The sequence below is a fragment of the Anopheles darlingi genome, chromosome 2 (assembly GCF_943734745.1).
Source record: "Anopheles darlingi chromosome 2, idAnoDarlMG_H_01, whole genome shotgun sequence".
Classification (NCBI taxonomy): domain Eukaryota; kingdom Metazoa; phylum Arthropoda; class Insecta; order Diptera; family Culicidae; genus Anopheles; species Anopheles darlingi.
Window position 1 is genome coordinate 37,446,903 of NC_064874.1, and position 7,500 is coordinate 37,454,402.

Consider the following 7,500-nt stretch of genomic DNA (forward strand, 5'->3'; position numbering starts at 1 on the left):
CGTCACCGATCGGCTACCGTGACGGTACGGGACCAGACGTGAAACCTAGAGAGCACGCAACCTAGCAAGAAAACGACAAACACGAAGCTGTTAAACGAACGGTAAACGGTTTGGGAGCGAACCGACGGGACCTGACACTGAATAACCGAACGAGTTGCACACTTGCTACTGGTTTACTGCGACGTTGTCAGCGATCCAAGGCGTTGAACGAGGATCACTTCATCTGTTGATTGCTGCCCTTTATGATGCGTTTTGTTTATAGTGTTGTTTGTATTCACGGATCATGCTATTACGGTGACCACCTTCACCGCCACAGCACGTGCGATGAATGGATCCTTTTGGCTGTGGATGGATCTTAGACGGTACACATCGCAATCATACACACACGCGCGCACGCACACGACGACAGTCCGTTTGGCAAGGCAAGAAGATCAGATGCTAAAAAAGTTGATTGACATGTGCGACATGAACACCTGTCTTTCCTCTAACGACGTCAATGTCAAGGTATTGACGGTAAGAAGGTAATATGTATCGATGGAAGCAACTGCTCACTATCCAGAGTGAGGGACAAGCGTACACGTGTTCATGTTCCCAAACAAACATCCTGCATAGGGCGAGGCTATGAGTCATTTAAAATATTTAAATCAATAAATGGCCATAATCAATCCATGAAAGCGAAAGAGAGGAACTCATATATACCATAAATACTAAATCAAATTTACAAACAAAACCTTTAATGTATTGTGAATGCAAATGATTTTTCTTTAAATGCAGCTTTTTTTGTATAAACCATCAGATAAAACATTCAAATGAAATGCTTTAAATACCCGCCCGGAGGACTTTGTTTATTCCTCAAACGTTTCGGGCACTTATCCGATGTTATCAAGCTGGGTTTCATTGTTTATGTAACGCAAAACACACGCTCAATTTAGTGGCAACATATTGTCGCACCCCGCCCGCACGAATTCAACCCAAAGCCAACCAACGGACCCGAACCGAAAACTCTTGGGCAAGCTATCTTAGCTCGCAATAAAGATGCAACATCAGTGGAAAGCCCTCCCTAATCGACCGGAATTTTCCGGAAAGGGCGAAGGGTTTGCTGGTGGAAAGGGAACGAGTGGAAAGAATTCGAGAAAACATTCGGAAAGAGCCTGCGGCCGGGACCAAACCCACCTCGTGAACGAACCATGTCCTGCGGCCACCACAAACCAGCTCGCTGGGACGATCAAAGTGTCAAATAATCGTCGAGCTTAGCGAGTTTTATCCCAACCCCGAGATAACCTCGGATTTTCTAATAAAAAAAAACCGAACCGAACCGAACCTAAACGCAGAGCATCCCCGGCAATGAGCCGTCGAAAGGCGGCAATCGAAAGTGGAATGCTTACTGTTACTGGGCGGGTCTGACTCGGGGAATTCATGCAATAATTTTGTCGTTTTCAATAGAACGCCAATATCCGCCATACCGCAGCCCGGCCAGACCCCGCTATCAGCCTATCATTGGCCGTTGCAGAGCGATACGAGCAAAATATTGTTTCCTCATCCGGTGCCAGGCGAACGATATTTTGTCCAAAAGTTATAACGATATTTTTGTCTTCTCCTTTGGACTTTCGCGCCACCCCTGCGACCGGTCGACTCTTTCATCTTTATCTCACCATCACCAGCACCACTACGACATTTCCAGTGCCAGTCCAGAGCTAGCCTAAAAGCTAGCGGTAGAAACTTTTGGCTTTCGTTGAATTAAATCGTTATCAGCGTCGGTGAAAAATCAGCGTGAACCTTATAGGCTTCTGCCCGTGCTCATCGTAAGCCACGGCACGGCGATCACTGACGACCCCTATTCTCTCGGGCACTCGGTGAATTACCAGGCGGCTCCATTCATGCTTTGCGACATCGACGTTCGTCTTTTGGCCTCTTTTCTTATTCCCTTCTGCTACCAACGAACTTTGCACTTGGCATTCGTTCCGCGTTTTTGGTCCTTTTTTCGATTTTATCCTTTTCGAATTTGTTCCCACCAGACTCCAGCTCCGGCTGGAAATCCAGTAGACAAGCTTCGAAGGAAAAATCATTGACCTGGGACGAAGGAGGAGTGACTGACTGGGTGGTAAATCAGACTAATCTTGATCGTGCAGCATGAGTGTGTTGTTGGGTGAAGCAAAAGAAATTCAATTTCTTATCCGTGTCGCCAGTGCGCAGCGTAGGCGTCGCTGCTCCGGGCCCGACGTGGGCATACCACGCTCACTCACACGGCGTTTTGGTCGTCGACAGCGACAGCATTGCCAGCCCTGCCAGCCTGGTGCCCAAGGTGCAGTGGTACCGAGAGCTGATAAAGTAGGGTGGTTCATCAGCCCGATTGAGAAGCCAAAATGTGAGGGAAGACTAGACACCGTCGAAGATGACGACGACGACGACGACGACGACGGCGAACCAAGCATCCGGGACAGACTTTGTCCTCGAGTGAATGGCAACCGGATCTGTATCATTTTCTCGTCCTGCTCGTCGAAGGGAATAGAGGCGGAAACGGAGAAGCGCGGGGATCTGTCGCACACTGCTGATAAGCGGCAGTCATTCCACATCGCAGGTATTTGTAGACGTGCGCAAGTACGGTACGGCTAGAGTGAGAATGCCTCGTATATGGCCCTTTTGTCAGTTTGCGTGCGTGTCATAACATAACATTTACACAACGAATCGCCACATGAAGGCATTTGCATAGGAGCAGTTATGGTGCTGCAATGATTGGAATGCTATGCTTGTTGGTATGGCATGGAAAAGGTAGGCAAAAGGATTTCGCAGCTGACGTCGCATCCGATATGCCAGTTCAAAGGTGCCAAATACATCCAATTTCCTTGCATTGTAACTACTATCATTTACGTAGCGCTTATATCGGTAGTTTCATATTAGTGTTTGAGTGTGTGGCACGAAAAAGGAAGACCCGATTTCAGCTTGAAACCATAACGTTCATTCATCTGGAATGAAAGGGCGTAACCGTTGGCGCTACCGGAAAAAGGAGGAAATTTGTCCACAGACCGTTGGTCAAATATGGCTCCAGCAATGTCACGCCAATGGCCCATAAAACCAGGATCATGACTACATTATAATGTACACACACACACACACACACACACACACACACACACAAGTACAGTGCCACACACACGACATCTACATCTATTGAAAACCACTTAATGGCGCCATGAAACGCAACTGCGCGCAGTTTTCACCATGCAGCCGGTGGAAAGCTTTTGTGCAGCTTGCGGTAGATGCTATAAGGGTAATGAATGTTTTACAAGTACATACATGTCCAAGCCTCTTTCGCTATCGATAATAAAAATTGCACAAATGCTGAATTGCCAATGAGTACAACGCAATGCAGATTTGTTTCGACTGCACCGCTTGATCGATGGTACTATAGACGTTACCTAAATTCGATTAACCTTATAACCCAATTTAGCATTAACCATCAACGCCACACCCCGTGGCATTTTTTCCTCGCTCAAAACCTCATTCTATTGGAGCAATTTGAGTCACAATTGACACGCGAACGGTCGCGAATAAACAACAATGGCGTCCTCTTTTTTCCGGTTAACGTTTGTCATCCCATAGAAAGACTGGCTTAAACCTTAACCAACCAACTCCTATCACCAAACGGCGCACAGTGTCTAAAGGGAAAACTCTTGAACCCTTGGTTGGCTGACAATTTTCCACCGCACAGATTTACCAAATAATCCTCCCATTCTTGAACCGGCGGGGTGCACCCGTATTCAACACGACGATATCAATCGGACGGACGATGGCGTCGCTGGTGGTGGCGGTGGTGGTGATGGTTGAAAGGACAGCGACCGTGGGTATGTAAAAATCATCACACACCCGCATCCCTCACCGACACCGTGGCCGAGGGGTTGTTGTTCGGGTGTGTTGACATGGACCAACAACAACAATCACAAATTCCAACCAATAGGGCGAGCGAGCGAGTGTGAATAGCGAGAGTTGAGCGAGGGACACCGGCGCGCGCGGTTCGCCGGCGGCACGGCGGATCGATGTCGAATTCCTTCCGTCGATGTAACCTTCAGCTCGGCTCGGTTGGTGGTCGCCCGCTGCTACCTTGTAAATCATGGTCAGTAAAGACGACCGAGACGACCCGATGGCTGGTCTGCTTGTCTGTGTCTGCGTTTATCGGTGCAAAGTGGTCGGTTGGTTATTTTTAGTCAGCCAGAATATGGTAATGAACTTACTTTCCCTTGCGATGATGATGATGATGATGATGACGATGTCGGTGTGTCGTGCTTGAAACGATCGCCATCGCGATGCACGATGCTGGGCATACATTACCCTTCCCCCCGTTCCTCGCGATAGACCATCAGCCATCCGTTGCCGTGCGGCCAGCGAATCGGTTTTCAATAAATCATCCATTTTACCGCAACATTAAATCACCGGCAAACGCGGTCTCGTTTAGCGAGACCGACATTCCGACATCACCATCAACAGCATCATCATCATTATCATCATCACCGACGGTGCTATCTGTGCTGACGGGAGTAACAAATCCGAATTGGGACGATCCAGGCACCGCGTTATGCAATGAACATTTTTGTAAAAGAAAATCTAAACCTTCTAAGCACACGATGCTACCCCCTTAATTGGACACTCCTCCACCCTCCCCCCCCTTCCTTTTCCTCTGGGATGTTGTTGATGTGCGAACATCCACCAACCGGAACCGAAAGGAACGGGGACGCTTTTTGGCACCGTTCCGAACGGATCCCAAATTATTGATAAAGTCTCCCGGGGCCGGATAGCGAGCTATTCACCCGTTGATGGGTGACATCATCATCGAGCGCGGCGGGGTGGCAACGACGCAGATCGGCAGAAATCACTCCCAAACACCGATATAATTGAGTTTGCATAATTTTGAAAAAGCTGCTGATGGCCGGAAAGAATGATGGCTCGCGATGCCGGTACATGGATGGGCACAGCAGTAGGCGTGATCACGTCCTAGCAACCCAGCAACGGCATCACAAATCGTGTCAAACTGGAAGCACCTGATGCCACCCGTTGGCGGGGGATTGCAGAAAGGGGGGGGGGGGACAAACACAAACGGGATTTTCTTAGACAGACCACCGACCGACCGGTGGAGTGGACCGCATTCACAGGACACATTCGACCGGCCGGGCCCATCCCGTACGTATGTACGTCGCCGAGGTACACGAAACCGAAATGGAATAACAGTGTCGCTGCGACGTCCCAAAAGTATTTATCGATTTAATAACGATCCCGTAGCTAAAAATAAATTATGCATATAAACTTCACTTTATACTCTTCTTTTTTTATGGTGGGGGGGTTCCTTTTCGCAAACACACACCCACACACACACACGCACACATCTCGTTACGCGCGGTCGTTCGGCGTGCTGTGCTGTTCTCGTCTTGCGTGTGCGGTTCCTTTAAGGAAGGAAGACGTGCTACCTTGAGGCGGTCGCGAGTCGTTTGGTCGGTCGGTCGGTCTGTCGGTAGGTCCGATACTAGACAGTCGGCTTTCGGTACCACAAACACACGCACACACACACGCGCGATCCACCAGCGAATCAACACACCGAGCATCAATCGGCAGGATACGACAGGTAGCACAGGATCCGTTGCACAGTCGCAGAGTAACACCAGGAAGAACGAACGCGAAACTCCAGCGAACAATGGAGTGATAAAAAAAAACGAAAATACTAACGAAAAACAACACGCACATCCTATAAACACTTTGCACACACATACGAACGCACAGACACAAGGCTTGGCCCGAGTCTGGCCTGCGGCCTGCGAGTTGTGGGAAGGTTGTCACCGAATTTTCCTTCTTGCCACTAGCCCAAGTGATTCATAAACTAACGCTCCCTCTGGCCTCTCTCTCCTTCCTTTCGGATACGATGATGCTAGTCACTGTACAGCAGCTTCCACTGCCATACTTGTGCACCGCATTGCTAGTACAGAGCACCTGGTTCAGTTGGACCACGATAGTTCGGAATACGGATGTTTGGAATGTTGGTCAACCGTAACCAGGAGAGATGTCGCTCCATCGACAGTAAGATAACAGCAGCAGCACTTCCGGTGGGGATGGGAACCATTCGATTCCCAAACAAGCACGTCCAAAGAAAGAGGTAATCACGGAAGACCAGCGTGTAGGATAAGGTGATCCGGATTCTCCGGATATGGATGCTCACCACTAGGAAAACCTAACACAAAACCACCACTTCCCTAAACTGTTCAAGGGAAAAACCTGACTGACACGGACGAAAAACGGTCTGCCTGCCAGCCAGCCCGGTGGTGGTGGCGTGACGTTGACTCGTTCCCGGGGACGGTCAACTGCTCTCGTCTCTCGCTTTCCTCGCTTGGCGACGTTAAATCTGCGACTGCGAGAGCTGGCAGATTTTCCACAAGCTCGTCGTGGCGGCGGGGCCATACACGCGCCCGGCGGTTCGCTTCGGGCTGGGCTGTGTACACCAGTGTGCGTCCGGTGGTCGTGGTGGTGCCTGGGTGTATTTGTAACCGTTTTCTAGTAGTGGAAATGATATCGATTTTCCCTATCACCACCTCAAAACGGGAGTGTGCGAACGTAGTAGCCATTACGCCGCCCCTCTGTGTGTGTGTGAGAGTTTTTGGGTGTGTTTGCGTATGTTTACGCAGGCGTTTCGGCCAGGGAACGAAGCTCGCGGGATGGGTGGTACACAGCTTTCCATCGGAAAATCCGGCACCCTTCGATGTGTGCGCGCACGATACGTTTATGTGTGCATGGCAACATACCATCACATCGGGAAAACTTCTGTCATCATGGATGGGGTTTTAGCAGGAAAAAGATGAATCGAAGGGATGGTGGGAGGGGGGAGGGGGTGGCACATTGCGTTTATGTGACGGAATGATGCCGTGCACAGCGCGCTACTGTGTTGGTATCGCTGTGGGTGCGGCTCACGGAAAACAGGTTTGCGCACGTGGACCACCGCTCACTCGCGGCTTTTTACTTGCTGTTATGCTTTCCACACGTTGTGTGCGTCGTGCGGAAGTGAAACCTCTTCTAGTGGATTTCCACTTCGCTATCATCAGCCAGAGATGCACGTGTATGAAACGTATGGGCTAAGAGGGAGTGCGTACAGACTAGCAGCATAAATTGGCAAGTGGTAACTGTACCGCAATGCCCAAGTCCATGCAATTTCAGTACTAAAAAGAAATAATAGAATAATCTTATGCTGCTTTTTGATCATCAAAAATCTCTGCAAAATGTGCGTTTAAAGATAATTCAAAACACATCAACTCTTGGAAAAAGGGTATGGCCATCACTAGCTGGGCATCCAAAACATTAACCGGCCAAAGGACAACGCTCCGAAAAAATTGTTCCAACCAAGCTGCAGCCACGAAGGACGTATTTTACAAGTGGTGTTTATTAATATTAATTTTAAATTTAGATTAAAAATGTAAAAAGAACAACTAACACTTGAAAAAAATAAATTTCAAATACATCCGGCTTACA

The 7,500-nt window shown here is 49.0% G+C and overlaps 2 protein-coding genes across 2 annotated transcripts in view; both read right to left on the minus strand.

Moving 5' to 3' along the window:
* Positions 1 to 6,324, minus strand: part of LOC125948652 (uncharacterized) — a 35,180-nt gene extending 28,856 nt beyond the window's left edge. Inside the window, exons 1-2 of the mRNA XM_049674918.1 lie at positions 6,200 to 6,324; positions 1 to 61 (exon numbers count right to left, since the gene is read on the minus strand). The exon at positions 1 to 61 is cut by the window's left edge and continues 301 nt beyond it. The gene's annotated coding sequence lies outside the window, so the exon portion shown is untranslated. The remainder of the gene's footprint in view (positions 62 to 6,199) is intronic.
* LOC125948523 (uncharacterized) overlaps positions 1 to 7,500 on the minus strand; it is a 345,242-nt gene that overhangs the window by 295,714 nt on the left and 42,028 nt on the right. The gene's annotated exons all lie outside the window — the stretch shown is intronic.